Source organism: Pelodiscus sinensis, chromosome 2, assembly GCF_052426305.1.
Source record: "Pelodiscus sinensis isolate ZL-2025 chromosome 2, ASM5242630v1, whole genome shotgun sequence".
Lineage (NCBI taxonomy): Eukaryota > Metazoa > Chordata > Testudines > Trionychidae > Pelodiscus > Pelodiscus sinensis.
This window is the reverse complement of record NC_143053.1, coordinates 177,607,472-177,621,025: the sequence shown is the minus strand read 5'-3', so window position 1 is coordinate 177,621,025 and position 13,554 is coordinate 177,607,472. Positions and strand designations below refer to the sequence as shown.

At 50.0% G+C, this 13,554-nt stretch overlaps 1 protein-coding gene across 27 annotated transcripts in view; it reads right to left on the bottom strand.

Moving 5' to 3' along the window:
* The window catches only part of CLASP2 (cytoplasmic linker associated protein 2), a 261,567-nt gene that overhangs the window by 190,215 nt on the left and 57,798 nt on the right, over window positions 1-13,554 (bottom strand). The gene's annotated exons all lie outside the window — the stretch shown is intronic.

Below are 13,554 nucleotides of genomic sequence, written 5' to 3'. Positions count from 1 at the left end.
GAGGTGAGCCTACCTTAGTCCCCTGCACCACCACCCAGCAGCCACCTGTGGTAAACAGTGCCCAGCTAGAGTCTGCATTTCAAATCCTGGCCCCAGTCCTAAACCCCTCCTGTCCCCCAAACCTTTGCCCTAGCCTTGAGTCCCCCTGCATTCAAACTCCCTCCCAGAACCTGCACCTCAATTCCCTGCCCCAAACTCATCTCAGAACCCCTCCCACACTCCAAATCCTTTAGCCCAAGATCAGAGACCGCATCCGCCTCCCTCCCACTCCAGCCCTTTACCCGCCCAGTTTGATAAAAGTGAGTGAGAATGGGAGAGAGACAGAGGATCGAGTGAACAAGGGCAGGGCAGGAAGGAGGCAGGGCAAGAATGTTTGGATTTGAGGTGGATCCTGGATTGCACTTAAATTCAAAAAGTCATCTCATGCTTAAAAAGGTTGGAGACCACTGTAGTACAGCAAACCCTTCCCCACACCTGGACAAACATAAGGAGAAAGGTGAGCTTCAGCAGGAGCCAGAACCCAAAGCTAGGAAATTATAATGGAGCATCAACCTCTCACCAACATCCCATCTTGCTATAATGCTATATTCCTGATTTTAAGCCAAGCTCTCAGTCTACTACATCCATAAATGGTCTCTGAGCATGACAGTGATATAATAGTTCTGTTGGAATTCTGCAATTGTTGCATTTGGAGCCATAGTACTTGTGATGGGGTGCGGTCACAGACGACCCCTTGAGGGGTGCCTCCCGGAGTGCTGACACACCACTGCCACTCACCTTCCCACTCCCTGGGCTCCTCACAATCCAGCAGGGCCAGCTCCGCTGGTCTCCCCCAGCCAAGGCCCTGAGCTGAGGTCCCTGCCCCCACCAAGAAGCAGTACAGACACTGAACCACTTCAAGTTTAATGAGAGTGCAGTTTTGGGTCCAGCTTCCTGAGATAACACTCCCCAGATGGGATCAAACCCCAAAGAATGAGGTAAGCCCCCTTTATCAATGAAAGGGGGAATGTGCACACTGATTGCCCTCCCTCTTCATTTGTGGAGATGCATGTGGCTCCGGAGCTCAAAGGTCGAAGCACACATGCGGCTACAACTAGGGCATGGGACTCCGGTTGTCAGGCCAGGACAGAACACAGCTCTATGTCATCCACGTGCAGCTGCAAGGCGCTGGCGGCGGTCATCCTCAAACTTTGTCACTGCTTTTCTCGTAAGGGAATGCCAATTAGTTCTGTCTGCAGCAGCTAGTTCAAATTGTCAAGGTTGAAGGCCTGTCCACTGCAAGTTGGTCTTCAGGTTACCCTTATACCTCTTCCTCGGGCGTCACTGTTTGCGACTACCACGTACCAGCTCCCCCTAGAACAGCTGCCTCAGGATCCTGCTTTCATCCATGCAGAAAACATGGCCAGACCGTCAAAGCTGGATCTGGAGAATCTTGGCTTTGATGTTTGTGGAACTAGTTCTATCAAGCACTTCTTGGTTAGTAATTCAGTCCTGCCAATGTACTCGAATGATTGATCATAGGGAGCGCATGTGAAACTGCTCCATCCGCTTGATGTGCCTACGGTACAGGGTCCATGTTTCACAGCCATACAGGAGAGAGGTGAGGACCATGGCATTATATATCTTGAGTTTAGTTGACAGGCGAATATTTTTGTGCTGAAGAACTTTAATACACAATCTTCCAAGTGCCTGACTGGCTGTCTGGATCCTCGCTGTAATCTCTTTGTCAAGGGATCCATCACTTGATATTGTGCTGCCCAGGTACTTAAAGCTGTCCACTACCTTCAGTTGTGTACCATCAATAGTGATACAGGCAGTCCCCGACTTACGCGGATCCGACTTATGTCGGATCCGCACTTACGAACGGGGCTTTCTCGCCCCGGAGGTCGAGGTAGCGGATTGCTACCTGCGAGCTCCGGGGCGAGAAAGCCCCGTTCGTAAGCTGCTCCGGTGCCCCTGGTCTGCTGGAGACCGTCTCCAGCAGACCAGGGGCACCGGGCGGGTTCCCGCGCTTCTGAGGCTTTGCCAGAGCAAAGCCTCAGAAGCGCGGGAACCGCCGCTGCTGCCGCTTGAGACCCGGTGCCTGTGGTCTGCTGGGGACGGTCCCCAGCAGACCACAGGCACCGGGACTGAAGCCGCAGCCGGGGGGTGGAGGGGGAATCCCGCGCCTCTGAGACTTTGCCAGAGCAAAGCCTCAGAGGCGCGGCACCCTGCTGCCGCTGTTGCTCTGCTCCCTATGTCCCTGGTTTGCTGGGGGGGGGGCGCGGATAGTGTGCCCCCCCCCCAGCAGACCAGGCTTTTGTTTTGGACCCTGGAGCAGAGCAGCTGGGGCGCTGCGGATTGGTCCTGCAGCACCCGCTCTGGGCACTACTGGACCAACCCGGCAGCACCCCAGCTGCTCTGCCCCAGGTCCTGATTCAGCCGCTGCTGGTCAGTTTCAGCAGTGGCTGAATCAGGACGCCTGGGGCAGAGCAGCTGGGGTGCTGCTGGGTTGGTCCAGTAGCGCCGAGGGGTGCTACTGGAGCAACCCAGCAGCACCCCAGCTGCTCTGCCCCAGGCGTCCCCAAGTCAGCCGCTGCTGAAATTGACCAGCGCTGACTACAGGAAGCCCGAGGCAGAGTTGCTCTGCCCCAGGCTTCCTGGAATCAGCGCTCATCAGTTTCAGCAGCAGCTGACTTGGGGACGCTTGGGGTTCTTAAGTTGAATCTGTATGTAAGTCAGAACTGGCTGTCAGTTTCAGCAGCGGCTGAATCTGGACGCCAGTTCCGACTTACATACAGATTCAACTTAAGAACAAACCTACAGTCCCTATCTTGTACGTAACCCGGGGACTGCCTGTACATGGCCGTGGAGGAGCACTGTTTGGTGCAGACTAGAAGAGGACTTCTGTCTTTCCGAGGCTAATTGTGAGACGGAATAGTTTAGATGCTTCAGAGAATCTGTCAATGATGGTCTGCAGGTGGTCCTCTTGGTGTGCGATAAGGGCTCAGTCTTCAGCAAACAGCGCTTCGGTGATAAGCCTCTCCAGTGTCTTGGTCTTTGCAGTAAGGGGTCTCAAATCAAACAGTGAGCCATCCAAATGGTATCTGATGTAAATGCCAAGATCTAAGTTTCTGACACCATGCATGAGGACTTGAGTGAGGAACAGGTTAAAAAGCACCAGGGAAAGTACGCAGCCCTGCTTCACACCATTGGAGATGTTGAATTTCTCAAATGGCACACCATTCGAGAGTACCTCTCCTGTGATGTCGTCGTGAAACAGCTTGATGAGGACTGCTCAAGTCCCTGCTCACTCCATGCTCCCTGCGGCACCCACCCACTGCCTCTCTGAGAGGCAGCAAGGAGGGAGGGGGGCATGAGTTGATGCTGGCAGGAGTCAGCTTAAAAGATGGCTCCCCCCAGCATCAGCTGCGGGGTGCCGCCTGCCTCTATCAGAGGCAGCATGGAGGGAATAAGGGAAGCTGCTGTCAAACAGCCCCTGTCCGCAAAGGTCCCAGAGGGGAGCTGGACCTTCTGCAGACGGGGCTCCTGCCACCAAGCAGCTCCTGTTCATGGTGGCCAGGGCTGGCAGCAGCCCGTTTGTGAACAGGGGTTGCTGGACTCAGCGTGAGCTGGGACAAAGCAGTCCTAGCTCACGTGGACACTATGCCTCTGCATTTAAAAATATAGTAAGCCACCCAGAGCTACCTTCAATGTAGCTCTGCATAGCAGTCCTATCGACTAATCATATAGTTGATATAAATTATACTGACTATACCGATTAGCTCAGTAACTGCAATTTAACATCCCTACTGTAATACCCCATATATAAATGAAGTTACATTACATTTTGTACAAACCGAGCTTGATTTTCCTGCCTTCCTCAACATATTCCTTTGCCAGTGCTTTAGAGCAGAGTGCACCAAAGCATCATTTATAAGACCATACAACAAGGCAGGCAAAATACAGCTTCTGAACCACATTCGACTTGCCAAACATTTGGATCAGGCTCACCATAGCCAAGCAGGACCTCAGGCAGGCTCACTGCTGTTGTGGCTACACATACTACTCAAAGTATCTGGCTGTTGGGGACAACCTGCATGTGTCTATATGGCACGTGCCCCTTGAAGGGAGGAGAGCAGTGGGTCTCCAAGTGGGGCACACACCCATAAACACTGCCATGGCAGCTGCCACTGGATGGTTTCCAGCCAATTGGAAGCTGTTAGGATGGTGCTGAGGTGGGGGGAGGGCAAGGAGATCTCGCTCCCCGCAAGGCACATGCAGCACAGAGACATGCTGGCCAGACGCTTTGAACAGCATGTGCAGCCGTAGAAACCAGAGAACCTGCCTGAAGGTCCCACTGGGCCACCAGCCAGACGACACCTATAGTAATTGCCTCCTGTTCAGCACCTGCACCTGGCACCCCAACCCCCTGGCCCAGGTCACAACCTCCTCTGTACCCAAACTCCGTCCCAGACTCTGGACCCTCTCGTGTACTCCAATCCTCTACCCAGAGGTCTCTCATGTACCTAAGCTCCATCTCAAAACCCACACAATTTCCATAATATCATTGTGACGGGGCGGCCCCGCCCCGCACTCAAGCCCAGGGAAACCACCTGGGGCTGGGGGCGGAGAAGGCCCCACCCACACAGCCCTACTGGGCATGCTCCAAAGGGAGCAGGGATACAAAAGACTGCTGGCCTGCTCAGAAGGGGCAGACTGTGGCCCGAGCAGGAGCTAGCGACTGCTGGCCAGAGAGGGAGGCGCCGAGGGAGCTGAGCGTGCTGCTGCCGGGCCTCTGCCGGGCTCGGCCCCAACGCCGGAGCCGCCGACCGACCACCCGCGACCTGAGCGCCGGACCGGACTCCGCCCACTCTGCGGCTGCCAGGGGGAGGACCACTACAGCCCGGCGACCGACGCCGACAGGTGGGACCGCGGCAGGCTGCGAGCAGGGGGTAGGAAGCGACCCAGGGCAGGGAGCTGTAGAAGCCCCTGAGGGCTCGGGGCGTTGCGGGGAGGAGCCCCCGCCGAGCCAGTGGTGGGAGCCACCCGAAACTACTAGGGCCCTGGGTCGGGGTCCGGTGGAAAGGGAGGGCCCGGACCCCCCTACCCCTGCTGCCCGAGACCCGGGCAAGTGGGGAGCAGGGCAACAAACCCTGAACTGAGGACTAGGCCCCTGGGCCTGCAAACTGAGGACTAGGCCGCTGGGCCTGCAAACTGAGGACTAGACCGGGAGGCCGTATTTCCCCTAGCACAGGGGCATTGTACTTTGGGGACTAGGCCGGTGGGCCGTATTTCCCCTAAGAGAGGGGCAGTGTACTTTGAGGGCTAGACCCAGACGGGCCGAGTTAGGCCCCGGATGGGGGTGGCAACCCCGAGACAGGGGCAAGCCCCCCGACAATCATAGAAAAGTGTGACCCCTACTCACTTACCAAATTCTTAGAATGAATCTCCACTGAAAATTATTGCCCACCTCTTCCTTACGTGTAGAATTCTTTATACATACTAAGCACATGCTCATATAATGAAACAATATGAGCATTTGAAAACTGTGTACACAAATAATCAAGGGAAATATTTTCAGTTACATATTAACTTTACAACTTCATGATTCACTTTTTAGATCATTGTCATAACTAGGGCCCTACCAAATTTACGGTCTATTTTGGTCAATTTCACAGTCATATAATTTTTAAATTGTAAATTTCATGATTTGAGACATTTAAATCTGAAATTTCACAGTGTTGTAACTGTAGGGGTCCTGACCCAAAAAGGAATTTGGAGGGGTGAGGTTGCAAGGTTATTGCGCGGGGGTTGCATAATGCTACCCTTACTTCTGCACAGCTGCTGGCAGCAGTGCTTTCCGAAACTGCTGGCCAGAAATCGTGCTCTGAAGGCAGAGCCGCCACCAGCAGCACTACAAAAGTAAGGGTGACATGGTAAGATACTGCAATCCCTACTTCTGTGCCTTTGGAGCTGGACCTTCAGTCAGCAGTCACCCAGAAGCCAGAGCAGACCCTGTCCATGATGGGCCATGTAGGGCTGGTGCAGCCCCCTGCCCATGGTGGGCAGGGACCTTCCCCAGACCCCCTCCAGTTAACTAGACCCCATTAAAGATTATGCTTACTGATTAACCTTTCACAATCCTAACCATGATTTACACCTCCTCGTCTCCAGCAACTGTTTTGGATCAGCACCTCCAATTAGAGGAACACTTGTCTCCCCCATAAAGGCTGTATGGTAAAAGATAAAAGCACACAGAGGCCAGATTTCACAGAGGACATCAGATTTCTCAGTCTGTGATACATTTTGCATGGCTGTGAATTTGGTAGGGCCATATAACAAAAATGTGTAATACAGCTGAGAAGTTCTGAATGAATCAATTATATTCAAACTGTAGACCAACCATGGTATTTTAAAATAATGAAAGTTATTCATCCATAAGGCAGTAAAAATAAGTTTCTATAAAAGTAATGATGAGCTGTCAGATTTTCAATATTATGAAGACTAGCCATCACCATCTACAAGCAGAATTGAGAACCATGTCAGTCTAAACCAGAATAGAGCTACAAGGATTAAATGTTTTGCTCATGGAGTAAGGATGTTAGATATTGTGTAGCTGAACAATCATGTAACTACATCAAATTTTAGCAGTTACACAGCTATTCAACTATTCATCAAATTTTAGCAGTTACACAGCTATTAGTCCCCAAGGATGTGGCCAGCAGTCAGTGCATTCCTAGCCGCACTTCCGAAGAGCCCCCTCCATCCTGCGCTGCTGCCTTTGTATCAGAGGCAGCAATGCAGGAAGGCAGTCAGGAGCCAGTTCAGGAGAGGAGTCAGTTTGAAGACCAGCTCCCCACACAGATCAGCTGCCTGCCAGCCCGCTGATACAGACGCAGCAGTGTGGGAGGACAGCAACCTGCGTGCAGGGACCCAACCTCCCCACAGACAAAGGCTGGTTTGCAGCAGCAGCCCCTGTCTGTGGGGAGCTCAGACCCCCTGTGGACAGGGGCTTCTGCCACAGACCAACCTCTGTCCTCTGTGCTGATAGAGACAGAAGTGCTGGGGAGGAGGGGAAGAGAGAGAGAGACAGGCGGCAATGCAGAGCTGGTGCTGGGGGAAGAGGAAAGTCATTCACCTTGTGCAGTAAAGTTAGTTCTTCAAGAAATACATCCTTGTAGATGTTCCACTGTAGGTGCTGGGTCGCCCCAAATCAGAGTTTTGCACAGCAGAAGCCAGTTAGGTTGCGCATGCGCACTAGGTGCCTTGTGCTGTTTGTGCCTACTGTTTTGTGTGAGAGGCCTGACCCCTCCTCAGTTCCTCGCGTATGCCCAAGTATCTATACAGAGAGAAATAAAGAAACAGCTCCGTAGTAAGAGGGGAGGAGAGTGGGAAGTGGAGCACCCCCAGGAACACACATTTTGAAGATCAGTGGTTACTGCACAAGGTAAGTAACTTCCCTTTCTTCTTTGACTGATGTGGGTGCTCCACTGTAAGTGACTTTGTAGCAGCTGTGAGGTATAAGCCGGACAGTGGGCTTCCGAGTCACCGACTCTCGCCAGTTGACAATACTGCTGTGGCTACTGAGGAATCATTAGCAAATTTTTAAGCATCACATTGTGTTTCATAAAAGTGTTGTCTGAAGACCACGTGGCAGTTCAGCAAGTGTCCTTGAGTAAGACATCTCATAGGAAGGCCATGGAGATAGAAACTGCTCTTGTGGAATGAGCTCTAGCTAGAGATGAAAGAGTTTTGCGTCGTAAGATGCAACATTGTGTGATGCAGGCTACACGAGTTTTGGATATACATCTTGAAGAAAGTGGCTTGTCTTTAAATCAGTTGGCTACTGAGACTAATAATTGTTATGAAGTGCAGAAGTTTCTGGTGTGGTCAATATTAATAGGCAAAGTCCCTATGAATATCTAAAGTATGGGGCAAGGCATCCCTTGAAGACGAGTGCTGTTTAGGCTAAAACGTCTGCAGAACAATAGGCTCATTAATGTGGAAGTCCAAGGAGACTGATGGGCTGGACGAGGACCCAACACCCCCTCCAGGAGGCTAGAGATCTTGCCCCCCCCCCATCCCAGCAGAAGTGGAGAAGACGTCCTCCAGACACTATAGAGTGTCTGTGGCAGCCAATCAGGACACAGCAGAGAGGTATAAAAGAAGCTGCAGAGCTGGGGCCTACCAGTTCCCTTAAAGCGCTCAACCCAAGCAGGTCTATACCCTGAGTGGGGGGGAATCAGCACTATGGCTAGCTCCCAGTGTGAGCTGAGCCTAGATCTGGGTAAAACCCAGACCCAATGGCAGAAAACCAGCCACAAACAGATACTTACTAGCACCGTAGACAGGGCTAGTCAGATCCTGGTTCCAGGACTTTGAGGGCAACTGGACAACCAGGCAAGGACCCTGCACAGCGTCACTTGGCCGCAGCAGAGCGCTCACCAACGGGTGTACCCGTTAGAGACCTCTGGTAGGAAGGATTGGTGAGTATGTAAAATTACAGTCTCTTTAGTAAAAATTGAGTATGGCAGAGCTGCGGTAAGGGCAGCAAGACTGCTAACACTGCATGCAGATGTTATTGCAAGGAGAAATAACACCTTGGCTGTGATAATGGGTAGAGGGCAGGTAGCCAGAGGTTCAAAGGGAGCTCTGGTCAACGTGTTGAGGACTAGTTTGAGATTCCATGAAGATAGAGGCAGACTCTTAGGTGGGAATAGGTTATGGAGGCACTTCAAAAACAGTCTAGTTACTGGGTGAGCAAAAATAGAGTGTCCCTTCCTCTCTCCTCGAGTGGTGGATGGAATGCATTAATAGCGCTAAGTGCACCATAAGAGAGGAGAGGGACAAGGACCGTTTGTGGTCAAGCATGTAGTCTAAGATGAGAGGAAGTAGACCCTCATATGGGTACATGCGCTTTCATTCACACCACACAGAGAGTCTCTTCCACTTCTGAAGGTAGGTGGTGCGGGTGGTATCATGTCTGTTATGGAAAAGGACTCTCTTTACTCTATCAGAACATCGCACTTCAGCATCTTGAAACCAGTGAGGAGCCAGGCTGTCAAGTGTAGGCTCTGAGGGTTGCAGTGCAGAAGGGCCACTTGTGGTCCGTATTGAACTGGCTGCTGAGTAAGTCTGAAGTACTGTTGTGGATGCCAGGCAGGTACGCCACTATCAGCTTTACGTTATTGGCAATGCACCAGTTCCAAAGGTGGACTGCTTTGGCACACAATGAGAAGAATCAAGCTCCACCCTGACATTTGATGTAAGACAATGTGGACACATTGTCTGTGAAAATTTTGACCATATGATTCACTATTTGTGTCTGAAAGTGTTTGCAGGCATTGAATACTGCCCTGAGCGCTAGAACATTTGTGTGTAAAAAGTTCTCGTTTCCAGACTAGCGGCCTTGAGCAGAAAAATTAGCTAGGTGGGCTTCCCAACTTGTCACTGAAGCATCGGTTGTGATCTGTGGAGATGGTTGATCGCATTTGAAAAGTACCCCTACCAGTAGGTTGGTGGGACTGGTCCACCACTTAAGGGAGGCAAGGACCTTCAAAGGAAACAAAACATTTTTGTGGACCTGATACTTTAACAGGATGTAAACAGAGGCCAGCCAGTGCTGAAGACACCTCATATGTAGTCAGGCATTTTGGATCATGTAAGTAGCAGCAGCCATGTGGCCTATAAGTCGTAGGCACATAAGGACCATAACCGAAGGGCTGATGGTAAGTATGGTGACGAGATCCTGAACCACTTGGAATCTCTGGATCAGTAAGCAGGGACTGGCCCGAGCTGAGTCTAGGTGGGCATTGATAAATTCTAGCAACTGAGTCAGCTGAAGAGTAGACTTTTGGTCATTGAGAAGAAGACCTAAGGATTGGAATAGGTCTTTTGTTGTAGATATCATGTGAACTGTCTCTTCTGGAGATGTCCCTTTTGTAAGGCAGTCATCGAGGTAGGGGAAGATAACTAATCTCTGATGACGAAGAAAATTGGTAAAAACCGCTAGCATCTTGGAAAAATGGGAGAAGCCAAAGATAAATTGCATAGTAGTATGCTTGGCTGCAATGATGAAATGGAGGACTGATCTGAGAGAAGGATGTATGGTCACATGAAAAAGCAAGCATCTTGCAGGTTGCGGGCTGCAAACTAGTCTCCTTTGTCCAGTGCTGGAATAATGGTTGCTAACATAACCGTCTTGAATCACTGCTGGTTGAGGTATTTGTTGAGCTTTCATAAGTCTAGCACAGGTCTCCGTCCTCCAGCGCATTTGGAAGTAATTGGAAGGAAGTAATTAGAACTCCTTGCCTCTGAATTGATCAGGCACTCTCTCGATGGCTCCAATGGCCAAGAGGTGATAGACAGATTGGCACAGAAGGTCCTCATAAGACTTTCTGGAGAGAGGGGGGAAACAGGAGGAGTAGGAAGGATGGAAAAAGCAAAAGAAACGTGATGGAGTAACTGGCTTTAATTATTTCTAAAACCCATTGGCTGGTTGTGATGGAAGCCCATTGGTGATAAAAAGGGCATAAGCGATGATGCAAAAGTAGGAGGGTGGTTCCGAAAATGATTGTGGGAGAGGTCATGCATGCCCCCGACCGGGATTTCAAACCTGCTGCTTGTTATTGTGGGGAGCAGAAGGGTGATTGTTTTGTTGCCTCCTCCTTTGTATTCTTGGCCTGGAATGGCTCTGACTGAAGGATTTATTGTAATTTCTGGAATATGTGAAGTCTCATTGCAGTTGATACGGATGGAAAGGTAATGTTTACATCTGTATGGCAGGGTATATATCCCCAACATTCTTAGAATACTCCGAGAGTCCTTACTGGAATGAAGCACCTCATCAGTTTTGGCAGCAAACAATTTTTCTTTATCAAAAGGGTAGGCCCTCCACCTTCCCTTGTAGCTCTTTAGGAACCCCGGCAGACTGTAACCACGAGGCTAACAACCAATGTAGCCCTAGACCTTGCCGCCAAGACCATGACATCCAATGTTATTTGGAGGAATGTGCAGGCAGCTGTGTATCCTTCTTGCACTTGTTGCATAAAAAAATGCCTCCACCTGAGCTTACTTGATTTATATACATTGATTTTCTGATACTACACCAAACTGTAAGGTCTAAGGTTTTAAACGGCAACTTATTGTAATCTTTCACCTGGGTGTTGGTGAACTTTGTAATCTGTGTAACTCAAATTTACTGTAAAATACAACTTTTTAATCTTTGTAACTCTCAACCACCTTGCTTGTAACTTTCCCTAAGCTGCATTCTCCCCTGAGTGAATGGAGAAAGAGTGTGTGTGTGTGTGTGTGTGTGTTTGAAGAAGGCTTGGAACAATGAAGCACATTTCAATGAGTCATCACAGTCTGGGCATGCTCCCTGCTGGATAAAGGGAAGTCTGGGCATGCTCCCTGATGACGAGGTGAATGAGTCACAGGAGCCATTCAGACACTATATAAAGAGAAGGAGCACATGTGAGACTCTTTTTTTCCTTCCCCTGCTCCTGAGAAGCTCCTCTCCAGTGTCTCTCCTCATGACCTGCTTCCTCAGCCATGATGAGCAGACAGACCCTCCAGGATCCACATGCCTTGGCTCCTTCTGCAACCCATATGTCTGTGGAAGTGTGTGAGTGCCTGAGGGCAGGAATGAATGGGTGTGAATGAATGGAGGGATGTGTCCTTGCTTGAGAGAGAGAGAGAGAGAGATCTATCTTCTTTAGTTTAAACCTTTGGTGACTGCTTACTCTTCTTTAGTTTTACCTAGTGGAAATAAACCCATACTAGTGTAACCCTGGCTAGTCTCCAGTGAGAATATTTTTTGGGTAACAGCACTATGGACTTGAGTATAGGCCTCTTGTTGTCTGGAAGGTGTTCCATCAGCTCAGTTACCTGGGAATAGTTATCAAAGTTGTGATTTGAAAGAAGGGCAGCATAGTTCATAATACGAAGTAACAGCATGGACGAGAAATAAACTTTTCTTTCAAATATTGTCCATATGTTTTGAATCTTTTTCCTGTGGGGAGTTTTTGTACTGTGGAAGCTCAGATCATTGTTGCACGGCGTCAACCACCAGAGAATTAGGCTGAGGGTAAGTGAACAAGAAGTCCAGGCCTTTAGAAGAGACAAAATATTTCTTGTCCACCCGCTTATTGGTGGGGGACACAGAGGCAAGTGTTTACCATATTTCTTCAAAAGATTCCATTAAGGCTTCATCAATAAGAAGTGCAATCTTTCCGTTTTGGGTCAGTTCAAGATTAAGTAAACGATGCTGCTTGCTCACAACCTTTCTGAGTTGTATTTGCTGCTCTTGAACAGCTCTTGAAATTGTTTGATGTCGACAGGGGAAACATTCCCCAGTAGTACTGCCTTGTCTAGCAAAGAGGAAGATTGTTCTGTAGGGGAGGTGCCTGGCTGTTGAATTTCCTCCTCATCTGTAATCTGGCCCTCTTATGTCTCGTTAAGGTGGAACTCCAGTGAAGTGTGTGATTGCTGTGAGGGAGGCAGTTGCCTGCAGGGTGGCATGGGGGGGGCACTCGAGTAGTGGCAAGAAGTGGAACGCCTGCAACAGGGGGCCAGTTATGGTAATGGCATGGAGAGTACCTCCAGTCAGTCCTCCAAGGTGGCAGATAGTGATAGGAATGAGTATGTCTGATATTTATCATGGTACTAACTGGTCAGAGAAGAATGCCTAGAGGAAAAGACACTGATGCATTCATGAGAAATACTGCAGACCAACAACACCAGCGATCAGAGGGAACAAATCGTCCTGGAGGACAGGGAAAGAAATAGGGAAAACCACCTTGAAAATTCTAGTTGGGGGATGTATGATGATGAATATTACGAGAGTGCAGCACTTTGCCTGGGTGCTGGTGAATGTGGCACCAGTGATGGTGCCAGCAAAAAAGTCGGTTCCGGGCTTGGGGGGAGCGATGGGTACAGTTCAACTTTGCCCGAGTATTCGTCGGCACCAGTTGAGTAGTCGGTGCCATTGACGAAGGCTTGTTGGTATCCCTCTGTTTGCTGGGTGTGGACGATGCCGGTGCCGCTGTTATCGGTACCGCTGTAGCTTCATCACGGTTCTTCGGTTCCGCAGTTTTGGCTTACCAGCTACGTCTGGTTCCAGAGGTGTCCGGTTTAAATCGCCAGAGCTAATGTGGTTGCATGTCAACAGCAGTAGAGACCTAGAGGTGGAAAATCTTTTCTTCGACACTGGCTTGGGTGCCGGTGAACTTGCATGCCATTTCTCTGCCCTAGGCATCTCAGAATGAACAGTGGAGTCCCCAGTAGCCGAAAGCTGAGGAGCCTTATTGAAGAGGAGTATGCGGAGCCACATCTCCCTATCTTTGCTAGCCGAGGCTGTAGTGAGGACTCTTCTGAGGTATATGTCCCTCACCAAGACAGCAAATACATGAGGAGTGGCCATCGGAGGCAGGCATGGCCTCACGGCATGTGTCTAAATATTCACAAATTGCCCCCCACACACACACACCCACACACAAACCATTATTCACCCACATTTACAGTTGGAAACAATATATCTGAATAATGTGTTCCAAGTTCAGTGAAACTTTT